The following is an 18,912-nucleotide window of genomic DNA, read 5'->3' on the forward strand; positions in this document are numbered from 1 at the left end:
CTAAAGCAGTACAATTTAACACCTAGTTTAGCACCCACCTTGACGCAGTTGCATTTTGCATTACATTTCCCCTTTAGCACTTAATTAATCAAATTAATTAGGTCTAAAGGTTCTATTTCATCATTGTCCACATCATAAAGTCGGGCCCTTTCATTAAAGTGTGCCCCTTTCATTTTATTCCTCCAATACATCACTTAATCAAAAACCCTAATTAGGCCCTATTCTGAGCTTGGGGGCTTGATTTCGGGGGTCAAAACATCTCGAAATCACTTGTAACTTCGAGATTCTCTCTAAAATCATCATATCTGACGGCCCTGAAAATTTGGTGAAAAGTTGTCGGGACCGTGGCGCCCGGAGTGCACACGGTCCCGGACATTTTTTCCGAAATTTTAGGAGCACGATCCAATCATAAAATAAAGCTTAACCCCAAGAAATTGGCGGGATATTCAATCTTTAGGTCGGCCAAAAGTTGGAATTAAGACCTAGGGTTTCATACATAAGAGCTCTCTTTCTTCATTTGAAAGGATGTGATTTTTGTTTTCAGGGACCTCATATGCAGCGAAAGAGCAGATCTTTGAAGACTTCAACTACTCTCAACATTCATTCTCCAAGCATTCATCAAATCCATTCATTCACTTAGGGCTTTGAAGGCATTGAAGAGCAATAAGGGATCACCGACTGAAGATTGGCTTGTACCCCTCCCTTGGGGTTGGGTATGATTTCATGTTGTTTTCATGTCTTTGCATAAGCCTCATTAGGTCACTTACATTCATGCTTTAGATCACTTTGCATCTTGATTTAAAGCATTTACATTATCATCTACAAGCAATTAGGGTTTACTTCCTAGGTTGCTCTAGTTTGCTTACTTGCATTTTAGATCTTGCACACACACAAGGTCTGCACACACATTACTTTTACAATACAACTTGGCTATTCGTGGAGGTGGAAATCACCGAAGCGGGGGTTTGACTAAGGCAAAACCCTATATAGCCGCCCAACCACCTTTTTCAGATATAAGTGCAGGTTTCGGGACTCGGACGACGCCGCAGGTTGCAGATCCGGGAAAAGCAGGTCGAGACAGCACCCCACACCAAATTGCAGGGCAAAAGACCAGGACAGGGGCATGGGGTGCCCTGGTCCTGCCAAGACAGGGGCACTGTGCACCCTGGTCCCTGGGACAGAGGCGCTGGGCGCCCTGGTCCTCCTGACAGACAACATTTCAGACAGTTTTCCAGAGTGCAAAACAGTAGTTTCAGGTGCAGAATCAGGACAGTGGCGCCCGCGCCCCCGTCTCGAACATTTCCACTCAGATTTTGACTCCGGGTACGCATTTGCATTCTTGTCTTATCTTTGTATTTACAGCTTTCCATTGTTTAAGTTCAATTCTGCAATCTTGTTATTAGTTCATACTTGCATTTTAGGGTTAGGAATTGGACTTGCATAATCTTACCTTTCAATTACAACAAAGGAATAGAAACCCTAATAGGTAGCCCGTGGCTCTCTCTTTCACCAAAAAGAAGTAGCCAATTGTGCGATACCTCTAGGCTCTTTCGTATTCCGTAATGTGTGACAAGAGGTAGGATTAGGACATGTTAACCTAGTCTCGCTTTTTCCCTCACACACAAGGTTATAAAAAGAACAACAAATTTCACATTTATTTTTTGCAAGATTAGGATCACACTTCTTTTTGGGCTCTAAAAAGAACCAACAAACTTTCTTTTCTTGCAAAAGGCTAAAAATAACAATCAACCTTTTTGTTGCAAGTAAAAAGAAGAAGCCACCTTTGGTTTTTGCAAAGCGATTTACTTTTTGTTGACCACGCGATTTACTTTTGTTGACTAGGATTTGATTTTTTAAAGTTAAAAACAAATTGCTTTGTGGGATTAAAATTGAACACCATGCTTCTTGGAGCAAAATCTCCAAATAGAAGTTAGAAAATAGATTTATATGAAGGATTAAAACAAACATTGATTGCTTTGTCTTAAGGTGTTAGGTATATGCTCTCCCCTTAATTGGGTGATCAAAAAACCAAACTCACTATTTCAAGCTTTCTTCAAAATTCATGCATGTAAAAAGTTTTAGAAGGCCTGCCCTCCCAAGTTGCCCATAAGGAGCCTTTAAGGTCGGTGAGAGGGGAACGACTTAAGTGGGGAATGACTTTTAGCCAAGTTTACCAACCCACTATAATCAAATTTAGAGGCTAATAAAAATCCCCTCCAATGGTAGTGTGCATTGATAGCCTTCCCCCAATATCCTCGAGATACAAAAAGCCTTTGTTTTAAATGTTGGGAAGCCTCTTAAGGGAGTTTATCTTTCACCGCGTCGAACAAAACCTTTACTAAAGTTCCTTAAGAAAAGAATCTTTTCGTTGAGTCAGTATCCAAACATTAATAATATCATAGTGCAAGGGTGGAGAAGAATTTTCCCCCAAGACACTCACCATACATCTCCCAGGACAATGATTCAATTAAGGAGCAATCTTCTTTGAGTTAATTTCTAGACAAAGGCAAAAAAATGGGCGCCCTCTAGGGGTGACATGGTTGTTTGAGATAAAGGAGTATCCAGACGTGGGCTATGGTATTATGGATGACCCTTGATTAAAGAGTCTACTTGGTGTATTTTTCTTGTATCCAACCAATGATAACATCGGGGATTTGAACACATCCTCAACAGAACATACACTTCATGTTAGATTAAGACCAAAACTACTATTGCTTTCATGTGTATTTGTTGTGTTCCTGTCAAATATACATCTTGGAAAATATCAACAAAGTCAAATAATCACTTTACAAATTATAGAAATCGGGTTTCTTCCAACAAAATCAGAGGAACGTCAACTATTGATCCAAGTGACACAATTTCAACCAATATCAACATCAAATACTTAGTCTATGTATCCAAGTTAGTCAAGTCAATCTAGTTTCCAAAATCAAGGAACTTTATCATATCATTTGACACAATTAGTCACATAAATAGGGGGGATATCAAACCCTCTATTCAACTTAGTGAGCTTGAGTATCCAAACAAAGTATTTGTTATTGAGTCAAATTATCAACAAACATCAACTTTGATCACTTATATGATCACTCCTCGACACTTAAAGAGGAAGAATCTTCATCAAAAAACTGATTTGAAGAGAAAGCAACCTAGCCAAGAGAAAATCTTAAAGAGAAGGAAGTTTCTCTACATAAACCATAAACTCTTCCTAAAACATCGCACTTTCTTACATCGCTTTCATATCTGTCTACGTAGTAAAGGAATCGAGTTTGACGAGGAAAACTTTGCAAGCATGTGCCTTTGAACAAAAGTTGGTATTCTCTCAATGCCTCGACAAAGGAGGAAAGATCAACTTAGCTTATCTACCCAAGGATCCAATCACTTATTGAATCAAATCAAGTCATGCCAATTTTACATGATCCCTTAAAAACAATGAGTGGGAAGCAAAACTTGAATCGAGCATGGGACATAGAGAAATTAACACTAGGAAAAAGTACCTAAATATGGATGAGGAAGATATAATAGATGATGTTATCAAGGAGGCACAACAAGACCCTGGCCTACAAAAACTCCTGGAGAAACTCATCGAAACAGACAAACAAAAATACTTCATCCTACTATCTAGCAAAGGTGTTAAGATCCCTGAAGATTTTGACACAGATCAACCAAAGCAAATTGAACGCATGAAAAGGACAAAATCAAGAACATACACCTACAACACTGATCATAACAATACGCATGATCACGACAATACAAACGATCAAGACAACACCAATGATCAAGGTAACACCAATGATCAAGATACCAACAATGAAAACAATCCTCTTACTACACTTACACAACAACTACAAGTGCTTCAACAACAAATGCAAGACATGCAACAAGAGGCCACAACACGATATTCCTTAGAGGATATATGTCCTTATCCCTTTGATAGAAGTTTAAACATGGTACCATTCCCACCAAATTCTGAAATACCAAAGTATGACAAATATAATGGTAAGAGTGATCCTCGTGATCATATAAAGGAATTTTGTACAATGAGCTTGGAGTTTGCCCACAATGACACTTACATGATGAGGTTATTTCCAAGAAGTCTAGGAGGACAAATGATGGAATGGCTTTCAAAAATCACACCCCCCATTATATCATTTGAAGAGTTGGTGAACAAGTTTGTTTCACAATACTCTTATAACATTCAACATGAGGTCACCATGCTTGACCTTTGCAACAAAAAACAAAAGAACAATGAACCATTCGTGATGTTTTTGCAAAGATGGAGACGATTAATCTCTAGATATCCTCATACCGTACCTGAAAAGAAAAAAAATGGAAATCTTTGTAGACAATCTAAATGACGAGATGATTTATCAACTTAAACTACAATGTATACCTAGTTTTCAAAAGTTGATTAACAATGACATCCAGATAGAAGAGGCCCTAATAAAAAAGGGAACTTTGAGATTTTCTAAGGAAGGTGTTAGTTCCTCAAACAACAACTATAAAAACAACTATTATAACAACAACAACTCAGATAAATCCAAATTTTGGACAAGGAACAAGAATGTCGTCAATGATGGGGTAGTTGACGCTAACAATGTTAAAACAAAACAACCAGTGTTAAACTTATCAGGTTCTATACCACCAAACACCCATCAAGGAAACAACAATCAAGGAAACAACAATCTAGGAAACAACTATCAAGGGAACAACAATCAAGGGAACAATAATAACACAAAACCTGAACCATATCGACGGAAGTTCACACCTTTGGGACAATCTCTTGAATCAACATTTCAAGAATTATTGACAAACAAACTCATTACATTGCCAAACACAAGGGATTTTGAACCACAAGTCAAACCCTCATGGTGGAATGACATGCACTACTACAAGTATCATAGAAACAAGGGGCATCCCACAAATTATTGCCTAAGGTTAAAAAACTTGGTCCAAGACTTACTAGACAAGGGTGACATAATGGTAGACGGCCATAAAACCAACAATGATCATGAAGCATTCAAAAATCCCCTCCCCAATTATGACAAGGGAGGAGCATCAAACAACAAAGGGGGGGGGGGGGGGGGCACATAAACTATCTTTATGACAATACCACCAATCACATATCAGTATGTGATAATCAAGTGAATGTCATCAAGATCAAAGATAAACAAGAACATATCCAAGTAAATGTGGCTACAAGAGCCCAATCCAAATATATATTGAAAGGGGACACTTCCAAAACAATAATACCTCCTAGAAATCAATACAGTTTAATAGATCAATTGCAAAAAACACTAGCCCAGATATTGATACTAGAGCTGCTCAAAATCTCACTAGTACACAAGGATATCTTAGAAAGAGCTCTTGTCGACACTATGGTTCCAAACAACCCAAACATTAATCGGTTCCAAATGACCTGGACATTAATCGCTTCCAATCCATGGTGGGACATTTGACCACACCTCATAACCTATCATTCTTAGAACATGATGACATCTCTTTGAATCATCTGCATAATACCCCGCTCCATATCAAAGTTTTAGTCCATAAACATCGAATAAAACATGTGCTAATAGATGGAGGATCCTGGCTAAATATATGCACTCTAAAAATTATCCGTGCATTGGGCTTCTCAAAAAAAGCTATTGATCCTAAAAATAAGATAACTATAAAAGCATATGATGATGAAGAAATAGCAACAAAAGGATTGGTGGTGTTTCCCATTCAAGTGGGACAAATTCAGAAGGATACCATCTGTCAAGTCTTGGATATAGACTTATCTTATAACATACTCTTGGGTCGTTCTTGGATTCATGAGATGCAAGCAGTGCCATTAACATATCACCAATGTCTTGAGTTTCCATACAATGGGCAAGAAATATCAGTATCAGTAGACACAAATCCTTTTCAGTATTGCAACAATCTGAAAGTAGCTCAGAATGTCGTAGTACCACATAACAGGGAAGCTCTTGCTTCCACATCATCAAGCAATCTGGATCAACTCAAGTCTTTATCCATAGATGTTGGAAAGAAGATACAGTTGAAAGACAAAGGCATGGGGGGATACTCTTTTGAATCCCTATGTCTATCACAGTTACCCATATCACCAAGGTCTCATGGGCAAACATCAACTTCGAAGCAAAAATATTCTCAACCCATCAAAATGTTTGATGGTGCATTCATCCAAGCAGACACACTAGTAGATGAAATAGAAGACAAGGATCTCCTTAATTGGTTATACAAATATGACGAAGAAATCAGAGCAACAGTTGTTGATATCACAATCCCACTAGAATAATATGGCAATGGATTCAAAATCATGCAATAGATGGGATACAAAGGAAAAGGTCCTATTGGCAAGCATCAAGAAGGTATCACAAAACCGATTCAACCTCATTCACAACAAGCCGAGAACAAATCAGGCCTAGGCTATGGACTACACAATCAACCACAAGATCAATAACAACATCATCAACCAAACAAAAAATCAGCACAACAATAACAATCATCACAAGAATTGATACAACAACAAGCAACATAAAAAGTAGTCCGCAAACAACAACAAGAAGAAAATGAATGCCAACAAGAAGAGATTTCTATCAAAAGGGAGAAGGTCACTCATAATTTATATGAATAGATCCACAAGATACAAGCTAGTTTTGAGACTGACTCACATGAGTGGGAATGGGATTCCTCCGATGAAATATCTTGTGATGAGAAAGATATCCTTATAATCCAAAGATATATGCCAATACCCTATGAGGGACAAGGTTCGGGAGCTAGACCATTTGAATTTAGATCACAACATATCAATGACTCTAGTGAGGATGATCAGGTTTAGAGAAAAATAGATTCTGAAGAGGGTACCATCATAGACCTTGACTTCACTACTGCCAAATTTGACAACGTATCCATCATGACCCTCACTGCTATAGACTTTAACTTTCCAGATGATCCCTTACCATTAATATATCTAGAACTCATTGATTGGGAACAAACAGAGCCAGTCAATATCCCTATCTTTCAAGATGATGAAGCCATTGTTCATTACCTTTGTTCGGTAAACCCAGAAACATGTTCCACCAGTGAATCTCATAACGAAATTATCAATCAGAAGAGTGCCAAGTCTCTTAGTCACAAAATGAATAAAATAAAAAATCGATCTAATGGTGAAAACCATTTAATGGTAGTATTAGATCATAAAAAAGTAAAAACAAACGATGTATCCAATGGTGAAAACCTCTTTGAGGCACCAAAGGATGAGATACTTGACACTCTTCCTAAACATTATCAGGAGAGATCACCAATTTTGATCGAACCAACTCAATCAATCAACATCAGCACTGAAGCAGCAACAAAGACCATACATCTGGCAGTGATCATGCACCACTCATCTATAGCTCCAAGAGCTAAGCTTGTCAAATAGAAACTAAGAAAAATGAACCCGCATGTTGCACTATTGGTTAAAGCAAAACTGAAGAGGCTACTTGATGTAGGATTCATCCAACCCATAGATTATGCAGAATGTATCTCTAACATTGTACTTGTATCCAAACTAGATAAGAGCATCAGAACTTGTACAGATTTTAGAGATCTCAACAAGGCTTGTCTGAAGGATGATTTTCCTTTACCCAACATCGATACAATTGTAGATATAACAACATGACATGTTATGTTATCACTCATGGATGGTTTCTTGGGCTACAATCAAATCAAAATAGCACCAGAAGACCAAGATAAAACAAAATTTACATGTGCATGAGATACTTACTACTAGAATGTTATGCCTTTCGGCTTGAAAAATGCAGGAGTGACCTATCAACGAGCAATAACCACAATATTTCATGACATGATGCACACATTCATGGAAGACTATGTAGATGGCCTATTGGACAAATAATTTACAAGAGAAGGACATCTGCAAATATTAGACAAAGTCTTTCAGTGGCTAGAGCAATTCAATGTTTGATTAAATCTTAAAAAGTGTGTTTTCGGTATAGCATTCAACAAACTCTTAGAATACATAGTCTCAGAAAAAGGAATCGAGTTGGACCCCGCAAAGGTACAAGAAATAATGGAGATGCCACCTCCTAGAAATATCAATTAGTTAAGATCTCTTCAGGGATGACTACAATCCATAAGAAGATTCATTGCTCAACTAGCTGACAAGTGCCTTCCTTTAACTCATCTACTCCACAAGAACATCCCTTTTAGATGGGAAGATCGATGTGCAGAATCATTCCACCAAATCAAGCAATATCTGATGAATCCACCTATATTGGTACCCCCACTAGCCAAAAAACCTCTCATTCTTTACATATTAGCTACAAAGGTATCACTAAAAGCATTGTTAGCACAAGAGGATTCAATGGGCAAGGAAAGAGCAATATACTACATCAACAAGATATTGAATGGTTATGAGCTCAACTACACATTCATTGAAAAAACTTGTTTGGTTGTGGTGTTCGCTTCTAAAAAGTTTCAACACTATATGCTAGCTCACACAATTAAGCTGGTAGCAAAAATTGACCCATTAAAATATCTTCTCAGCAAAGTTGCTCTCACAGGAAGGTTATCTAAATGGGTGATGATTCTAAGCAAGTTTGACATCTAGCACACAGTTATCAAAGGTCAAGCTATCACAAATCAACTAGCGGAAGATCCATTGCAAGACAATCATCCAATCCAAGTTGAATTTATAGACACAGATATTCTCACAGTAACGACAAAACCATGGGTCTTATATTTTGATGGATCATACACACAACATGGATCAAGTGTTGGCGTCTTATTCATCACTCTAGAAGGACACACTATTCCAAAATCTAATAGATTGATGTTTCCTTGTACAAATAACATAGCTGAGTATGAAGCTTTAGTAACAGGCATCAAAATGGTCGTAGAGTGGAGGATCATCGATTTGAAAGTCTTTCGAGACTCCTAATTAGCCATTAATCGGGTTAATAATGACTATCAAACAAAGGATGACAAGCTAATGCCCTACAAGCGCATGGTGGATGACTTCAAGAAGTACTTTGTGGACATCAAATTTGAGCAGATTCCAAGGTTGGACAACAAAGTTGCAGACACCATGGCAACCATTGCCTCACTCCTGCAAATACCAGAGAAACAAAATCATTATGAATTCCTGGCGGAACAATTGTTTTCCCCTACCTATGACAATTTTGAATCCCAAGTCATATGCCACATAATCGGTTCTGACTCACCCCTCTATAAAAATATCTACGCCTACCTAAAAGACAATATACTTCCACTAGATCTATCTCTAAACCATAAACACAACTTTATTCATCAAGTAGCCTGTTATACCCTAACCGCTGACACACTTTACCGACAAGGTCTCAATGGTACTCTTCTTTGGTGTCTTGATCGTAACAAATTTGAAACTGCCTTGCAAGAACTTCACGAAGGTATTTGTGGCACACATTCAAGTGGTCCTACTCTCACCAAGAAAATTCTAAGGATGGGATATTATTGGTCAACCATGGAAAAGGAATCATACCACTTTTCCAGAAAATGTCCAAATTGCCAAATTCATGGCAATCTGATACATGCACCAACACAGGAGCTACAACCGTTCACTACATCATGGCCATTTTGTAAATGGGGACTCGACTTAGCGGGAAAGATTTATCCTTCCTCATCAAATGGACATAAGTTTATCATCACGACCACTAAGTATTTTACAAAGTGGATAGAGGTCATCCCATTGACTACTGTTATCGACAAGCAAATATCCTCTTTATCCCGAATCGTCTCATTTGTTGGTATGACATTCCTAGTTCCATTATCACTGACCATGGAAGACCATTCAAGAATCAAGATGTGAGAGAATTGTGCAAACGATTCCATATCCAACATCATTTTTTCACACCTTACTATCCATAAGGGAATGGACAAGAAAAGGCCTCAAACAAAACCATCCTGAAAATCTTTAAGAAAATAGTGAATGAGGTTGGTCATGATTGGCATGTCCAACTCAACCTAGTATTATGGGCCTACATAACTAGCATCCACACCCCTATGACACCATACTCACTTGTTTATGGATCAGAGGCTATTCTATCTATTAAGGTCAAGATTCCATCACTCAAAGTATCACTAAAGGGACTCATCCCGGATGAGGAATATCGGGTAAACAGACTGTAAGAATTAGAGTTGCTAGATAAACACTGACAACGTGCTTTTGATCACCTCAAAGCATATCAACAATGCATGTGTAGGAGATACAATCACAAATTAAAACCAAGGGCATTTCAAATCAGTGACTTGGTAAAAAAGGAAAATCCCCGCAATCAAAGGGATCGGGAAAAGAAGGGCAAGTTTGAACGAAATTGGCTTGGTCCTTTTATCATCATATCAACCTATGGATCAGGGGCATATCAGTTGTATACGTTAGAAGGGAACTTGTTTGATGAACCTATCAAAAACATTCATCTCAAAAGGTTCTATACATGAGTTATCTGATGCACGGATAAGGGAAAAATACAAAAAAATAAAAAATCAAGAAAAATACAAAAAAATCACAAAAAGTGCAATAAAAGCAAGTGGTGAAAACCTAGAGACATGCTCGCTATTTGTGATAGATCGACTCTTCCATCTATTAATATCATGCATCTTCTTTTATCTATCATTATCCATATCAATAATAAGAAGCCTCATATCCACCTCGACCATCATAATAACATCTTACCATAGTTTGGTGATCAGTGTACATATCCATTTATCGAAAGTAGTGTTTAAAGCTAGGGGAAAAATCATGACTTCGCTGGGGGAATCTCACTTTTTGGAGGTTTAGACAGATAGACCACCACACAAACAACAAATTTTGAGCAAAAACAAAGATCATAACCATCAATGGTAAACATCAACACCAGAACTGGAAGCACAAAAAATAAATTTTGCAACAAACAAAGATCCATTTGAAGATGTTTTATCTAACAAGTTACATAGGATAACATGCATGTTCACGTATGGTGGTTTGATTTTTGTTATCATATCTCCTAAGCGACTCAAGGATGTCTTGAAACTAGAGACGCAAGGAGGGAGTGTGATTTTTCTTTGTCTATTGTTTGTGAGTGAAGCCATATTATTGTGCAAGTTTGTCTCAAGATGTGATCAGGTAACATATCACTAATGACATTTCAGATTTGCATAGGACATAGGTTAACTATTTTATGCAAGCAACACTTAGGTCATCTTGATTCAATTCTACCATGACGCTTGTGTCATCTTGCAATACCAAAATCCATGAAAGTTATACTCAGGTCATTATGGTTCAATTATACCACGATTCTTGTACAAACTTTCAACATATCAAAGGCTCAATGATGAAAAAATAGAAGCACTATAAAATTTGATCGCAAGGATGACTATATCAGCAATGAGGGATCATTTTGTATCATATTCGCGTGCATTTAGCTGCATATCATTACGTTTAGTTGCATATCATTTAAATAATGCATTTAGTTGCATATCATCATCATCATTATTTAAGTTGCATCATCATTTAGTCGTATTCATCATTGCATCCATCATATGCATATATATCACATCATCGTGGCATCATTTTTCACTTTAATATCTTCATCATTCATCCAACTATCGTCTATCATGCCTTATATAGGATTTGTCCTTCCTGAAACTAGACTGTTTGATCATCTATCATGTCTTATACAAGATATATCTTTCTCGAAACCAGACATTTTGATTATCTTTGTCTTATACAAGATGTGTCATTTTTGAAACCAGACTTGATCCCAACCTCATTAATCTGATCAATCTTATTAATCCAATCAATCTGATCAATCTTATCAATCCAATCAGTCTGATCAATCTTATCAATCCAATCAAACACATGCATGTCATCAACTATCCACTCTTCTATCTTTCATATAACATTCTTCTTCTTTCGAGAGATCATTCATGCCTTTAATGCACAAATAATCTCTTGAGGGCATATCTCTCTTCCATCTCTCTTCCATCTCTCAACATTCTAGGGCAAATACAGTCAATCATCTTTATTGTATCGACTTCATATCAGTATCAGTATCTAAAATCAGTATCAGGGACATTATATCAAAAAATTTGGCAACAACATCAAACTCGAAAATCTTGAGCGACATATCAAGCGATTTTTATTTGAATCAACATGTGGTACACGTCACTTCAAAGAGGCAAAAAATGTAGACACCTAAATTTGTACACTTAATTAAATAAATTTTATTTGTTTAATTATCATTTATCCACCTATTAATTAAACTAAGGTTTGATTAATATCCCATTTTTCTTAACCTGTTAATGGGTCTTCGGGGGTTGATCCAACTTTTTTCTTTAGAGAAGATTAAATAGGAACCACCGAGAAAACAGTGGATAAAGATCAATTTCGATGGTGCATCAAAAGAAGATCCAGGAACCTTAGATGCTGGAGTGGTGGCTAGAGACGACAATGGATTTATCCTATTCAAAGGAGCTCAGTGATTGTAGGATGGCACTAACAATGAAGCAGAGGTCCAGGCGGCTTTTCTAACAACAAAACTAGCCTTAAACATGAAAGTCCAATGACTGCACTTAGAAGGGGACTTTCAGATAGTTATCAATGCAATAGCTAAAGGCAACACGCCATGTTGGAAGCTAAACCAATGGGTGGCTATGATCTGAGAGAAACTCGACATATTTGTGGAGTTATGTGTCTTGCATATTAGGGGGGGAGAAAATGCAGTGGTAGATTTGTTGTCAACATTGGAAGTGAACTGGATAGTTGTGTGGCCAAATGGTGGAAAGGTGATGGTCGCATGTGGGAATAGTACTAATTGCAACTTTTTAGAAATGTGCAGTCTTCAACTTGTTAATGTGAGCAAAATTTGGCAAGTACATATGCCAAGGTGGCAACTGCTTTTTGAAGAAGGAGTTGTTTGTGGTAGGTCGCACGATTGGAGCGAGGCAGGGAGGGCAGAAAATCCTGCTCTTGATCTCATGGCATTAATGCCTTATCCTTTGCACTCATTATCCGTCCTATACGATGGACGCAAAATTTATTACCCTTTGAGTTGTGTGTCAGGGTCTGTTTGAAGTAGAACTAATTGTATCTCTGTAGCTTTTGTATGACATTGTATTATAGGAATTGCTATTTTGAAATTGCAGGTGACCATGGAGGCTAATTTCACTCTGCGAACAGACAAGAAGTTGGTGCCCTTTTTGGGCAAGGTATCGGATAAGCGGATGTAGGGACTTTTCCAGTTTAAGGAGGAGAAGTTATGGGTGGCAACTCACCTTATGCTTGTAGAGGAGGTGACTTATATCCATCACCGATATCAAACTAACATGGAGGTGTACTCTTTGCTTCTAGCGTGAGCCTGTGAGTTTGAACCAGAGGTGGAAAAGGTAAAACTCACACTGATCAAATTGATCGATGGGGAGTTTTCGATTAACCTGGATTCAATCTTGGAATGGGTGGTACTGCGAGTTGGCATTCGAATCAAGGAAGGGGATGAACAAGAGGATTTGCTTCCTTTTATTCGTGGTCCGAAGGATGCAATCAAAGACCAGTGCCGTGAACGTGCTCGAGTGGGGTGGGAAGTGTTGAAACTCTTTGTGAAATTAACCAGAGTGGATGAAGTCCTTAAGGATCTGCATGTGGTGGCAAGGATGGAGGTTGGCATGGACCTGAGAGATAGATTTGAAGAAGGAAGGGCCATTCAGTTTTTGGCGAGCTTGGAGGGCGACCCTGACTTCAGGTGTCTAGACTACATCCCAAAGATGAAAGCTGAAGCAGCAAAAGGGAAAGCACTGACCTCTGAGGAGGAAAGGGAGGAGGTGACCTAGGGGGATAGTGAGTGAGCGGCCTATCGACCAGTGTTTTTTATTTGCTCCCAAATATTTTCATATGTTAGTTTTTACTCTAAAACTTTTATTATTGCTGGAACATTTGGTTTGGAGAACCAACAAAGAATTGGTTTTTTGGTGCTGCTATAAGCTGTAGGGTAGGGTAATTCACAAGTTTGGATTGTGGGTAGTATGGGTTTCATATTTTCTGCGTTTATGCATAGTGTAAGACTGCAAATTTTGTATATTAAATTTCCGTATCAATAGAATGAAAAAATTTACCGATCAAAAAAAAGAAATCCTCTTTTTCTTCTATCTAACCATTAATTAAATTCAATATTTGACTAATTCCCATTCCTTCCATTAATTGAATAAATTCTATTTATTTGATTAAATTCCCTCTCCACCATTTAATTAAATTATATTTAATTAAAATTATTTCTTGCATATAAATAAATCAAATTTATTTATAAACCCCCCCCACTTGCAAGTGCAAGTTGCATTTATTTTAGTTAAAATAAATCTTTTTATTTTAATTAAAATCCCTATTTCTCCCACTTGCATTCTCCTACATTTTCCATTAACCTCCTAATCATTCTTCTAGAAATCCTCAAATCCCACTCAATGATTTTAATTCTTCTAATCATGTCACATCCCTAAATTTGGTGAAGTCACTTATCCAAAATTTGAAAAAAGTCTTCTAAATGCATTTAAGACTTTATCTTTTTCAACAAGTTAACTTGTTGAGTTCCCCAAATTTGTAAGGCTCTTACAAATTAAACTCCAAAGTCTTCCAAACCACTAAAGGCTATTACAAAATCCTTGAAGGTTTCTCCTTTCTCACAAGCTAAACCTCCAAAGTCTTCAAAGAGCTTTTAAAGCTCTTATAAGACATCATCCCTTCAACACATCAACCCATCATGGCTTGTCCCTTTGACCATCTTTCAACTTCACACAAGAGTTGAACCAATGGATAATAGCCTATGTGCTATGCTTAAATTCATCATTGCTAAATAGGAAATAAGGAAAATCATGAATCCCTTAACTATCTAAGCAATTCGAACACAAAACCAATGAAATAGATGCAAAATAGATTAAATTTAAACAATATAAAACTCCCTATTGTGCATCATGGCTTCCATTGCTCTTCTCCTCTTTGTGATATGGTGGCTCTCAGATATTGCGCTGACAACCTGCAATTGACACAAAGATTCAAAGTTCGTGATTGTTGAAAATGGAGATTGAATGCTCAATTTATAGATTTTTGGAGAAGATTGATTAAAAGGTGGAACAAATTGATCAAGAGGTGGAACTCAAGTGAGCTCGCATGAAAATTGATAGTTGAATTGTTGATTTGGAGGTGAAACTGAATATATTGAATAGATTAATTGAGTCAACTGATTGAGAAAAAGCTAAGCGAAGGAAGAAAAAGAATGATTGGAGGAAATTAAGAAGATGACAAAGCTAACTAGAAGATGGAAATAGAGATTGGAGAGATAAGTGATTTAATTAATTAATTTAGAATGTGCTTGCACTTTAACTTAGATTTCCAATTTAATCTTTGCATGAAATTTAATTCAAATAATTGAATTTATTTTAAATTCAATTTTGTATTTGAATATATTTAGAACTTGACTTTGATTTTCAATTTGTTTTTTGAAATCATGCACGTGTATTTGAATTTAGAAGAATTTGAAATTGAATGAAAATAGAATTTGGGGACTTAGATTTGAAGAATTAATAAGCTAGTTAAATAATTTAAAGAAACTATTTAACTATTTTGAAATGGACTTTAATTAAACAATAAAGATTATTTAAATTAAAAGATTAAATCATAATTAATTAACTAACAAATATTTAATTAATATTTAGAAAAGGGTTGAATGATTAATTGATTAGAGATAGAAATTGAAAATAGAAGTAATTTATTTAAATAACAAAGATTATTTAAATTGGAGAATTAATCAAAATTAACTAAATAATAAATATTTTATTAACATTAGAAAATGATTAAAATGATTAAATAATGAAAGAATAGAAAATAGAATAATTAGTAAGATTATGAGAAAATATGAAATTAGAAGAATAGGATTAATTAACTTAATTAAATAATTATTTAATCAATTAGAGGAATAATTAGCACATGAACAATGAGACATTTTTAGGTGTTTATAGCCTGCATCCTTAGATAATAGCTTTACCCAATAATCTCACCCACATGGGATTAACCATCAAATTCTCAAGCATTCAATGCTTATTCCCTCTCCTCTCAAGCAATCTCATGATGACACTTGTCAACATGAGATTGGGTTGATAATCTCACATGGATTGATAACTTTCAATCATAGTCCTTGTCAATATTACTCAAGCTTGGCCATTCATTTGACCAATTCTTCTATAAATAGAACTCATTTTCTCATATCAAGGATCCCATCTTAGTTATTTGCATCTAAGCTATAGCTAAATTGTCCTGTGCAAGTTATCAAGGAACTCCATTTCCATCTTCAAGCATATTTAGATCATTGTAGTTGCATTATAGTATAGATTTCATCATGTTTTAGTATACCATGTTACTTTCTTTTCCATGCTAGATCAATCTCATCTTCACACCATGATCATGCTAGCTTAATCTCACACTAATCTTCTCATTTTGATAAGATATCTAGTTTCATATCCATAGCATATCACTAAGATCATAGTTGCATACATTTAGATCTTAGAATAATATATCTCTCGTTCTTTAGGTTGTCATCCTAGAGATCAAGTGCTCTTCCAAGCTGAGAGCCACCTTGAATCTGAATGATCCTTGTAGATAGAGGACAATGAGACATGCTTAGATTTTTTTTTCATTTACTTGTTTTATGATTTTGATCTCGAACATAATGTTTCATTGGTGTGTTTGAGTTGTTTGTTTCTCATTTGCAGGTTCCACACTTTTCGAGTATACAACTTCTATTTTATTTATCTAGTTTTCTTCCTTCTTAGCATCCTAATGTTGAGTGTGGTTAAATATGTGTCTATTTTATTGTTAGTTTTATCTTTTCAATCTATTTAGTTTTGTATTCACAAATTTCTGCATACATTTCTAGCACGCCCGATGGGACTCACTTTGTGGGTACAATCTAATGTTTTATGTTGTTTTAGTATGTTTTTTGACATATTCTTCATACTTGCAGGCAAACACATGACAATTCAGGTGGATTTCCACTTCAACTAAGGTCTATTTTAACAAAAATTTGATTTACAGAAACAAAGGGATTGCTTGCATAAATGGCGAGATTGTCTGGAGAAACAATGAGAATGCGTTCCCACCATCCTGGGCAGGTATAATTTTTTTATTTTTTATTTTTTATTTATTTTTGCCAAATTTATTTTTACCACTAAAATAATGGGATTGAAGATATAAATAGTGGGATCATAGGTAGAAATGGCGGGATTTCTTGAATAAATAGTGGGATTGCTTTTTCTGGATTTTTTTGTGTTTTGTCTGCTTCAGTAAAATTAATTTTCACCAGTTAAATAGAGAAATCGCTTTCTAAAATGGCGAGATTTCTTTGTGAATGACGAGATTGCTATGTGTCTTATTTTCTATCATTTTCCCAAATTAACATTTTTCTAGTTTGTTGCTAACCTGCTAATGTGCGTTATTTGATGGTGTTTTTGAAGACCCCATAACTCAAAATGCTAACTTGTTTGTTGTAGGACCACCAAAGAGGGGTGCATTGCAAAATAATTTTTGTGTTAAAAATGAATCACATGTCTTCTCTTAGTTAGAAAACACTTCAATTTCATAGGGGAATGAACCTTTGTATTTCGTGTTTGGCACACTTGTGCATGTGAGTGGACCTGCTGCTAACACACACTATCCTCTCCCCTGGCTTTCATGGTCCTAGGTGCAAGAGAAAAGTGTTAGCAATTCTCAAATCTTTACTTTTTAGTAGAGGACCTACCTTCCAAGTAGCCAATAAGGCCAGGTGAGAGGGAATGACCCAAGTAGTGCTTTCTTTTAGTCTGCTATATAAATATTCATGATTTTGGCAAAAGGCATAATTAACTGGTGCAATTGTGTTATACTAATGGTTTCCCTTAGTATCTACATTAAAATACCTTTTTATCTTAACGAAAGTCAAAATCCCCTGGTGCTTGTGTGGAAGATACGTAAAAACCTGTGTTCTACAGGATGGGATATCTCTTAAATGAGCTAGCCACCACATGTATAGCCACCCGATTTACCCCGAAAGTTCCTCTACTATGAACCAAAGTTTTTAGTAACCCAAAACCTTTTTGCTTGTTGGTGCAGGAGGTTGGACCTACAAAGTTGCCCCAATTCATACCATACAATGTTGAGACATATATCCCTCAGTTCGCAAGATCTTTAGATCTTCGAGGTATGAGATTTCGGTGTGCTTGAGAAGTGTTTGTCGTGGTGGGGAGCCAACATCATTGAAATCTCTTTCTATACACCGTGTGTAGGTATTTGGAGAAATCCAAGTGGGGATTTAACAAGTAGTATCACATTTCTAGCCTAGGAAGTACATGTTTGCAACTATGCTTTGTTTCGTTCATATCAATAATTGTAAACACTTGGGCTAACTTAGGTCCTCGTCATCTCAATTGAGTTAGACAATTGTTTTTATGCTTGTCATGTTTGTGTCACTTTACTATATTTTTCCAAAGAACAAGTCAAAAATCAGTTGTTTAAAGTCTAAACTTGTCCATCAAAGTCCCAAATTTGTGTCTTCATGATCGTTATCCTATTCCTAGCATAGTCACCATTATCATCCAAATTTGCGCCATCATAATCATCTTTTCTCATCCATTATCATCTCTCATCTCCCAAGTCATGTCAACATTACCTTCTTCCTAAGTAATCAATCCAAACATCAAGTATCCAAAATCGAACATCAAACTTCATCCTTTTTTCAACTTCCTCAAAGTCAATCCCCATCCTAGTTTGAGCTTGTCATTCATCCTATTATAATATTTAGTCTATTGTTCATTTTCATCTTATATCTCTCCAACTCATCAACTAATTGTCATGTCACAATTTTATTATGATGAGTTTGG

Source organism: Cryptomeria japonica, chromosome 9 (genome assembly GCF_030272615.1).
Source record: "Cryptomeria japonica chromosome 9, Sugi_1.0, whole genome shotgun sequence".
Taxonomy (NCBI): domain Eukaryota; kingdom Viridiplantae; phylum Streptophyta; class Pinopsida; order Cupressales; family Cupressaceae; genus Cryptomeria; species Cryptomeria japonica.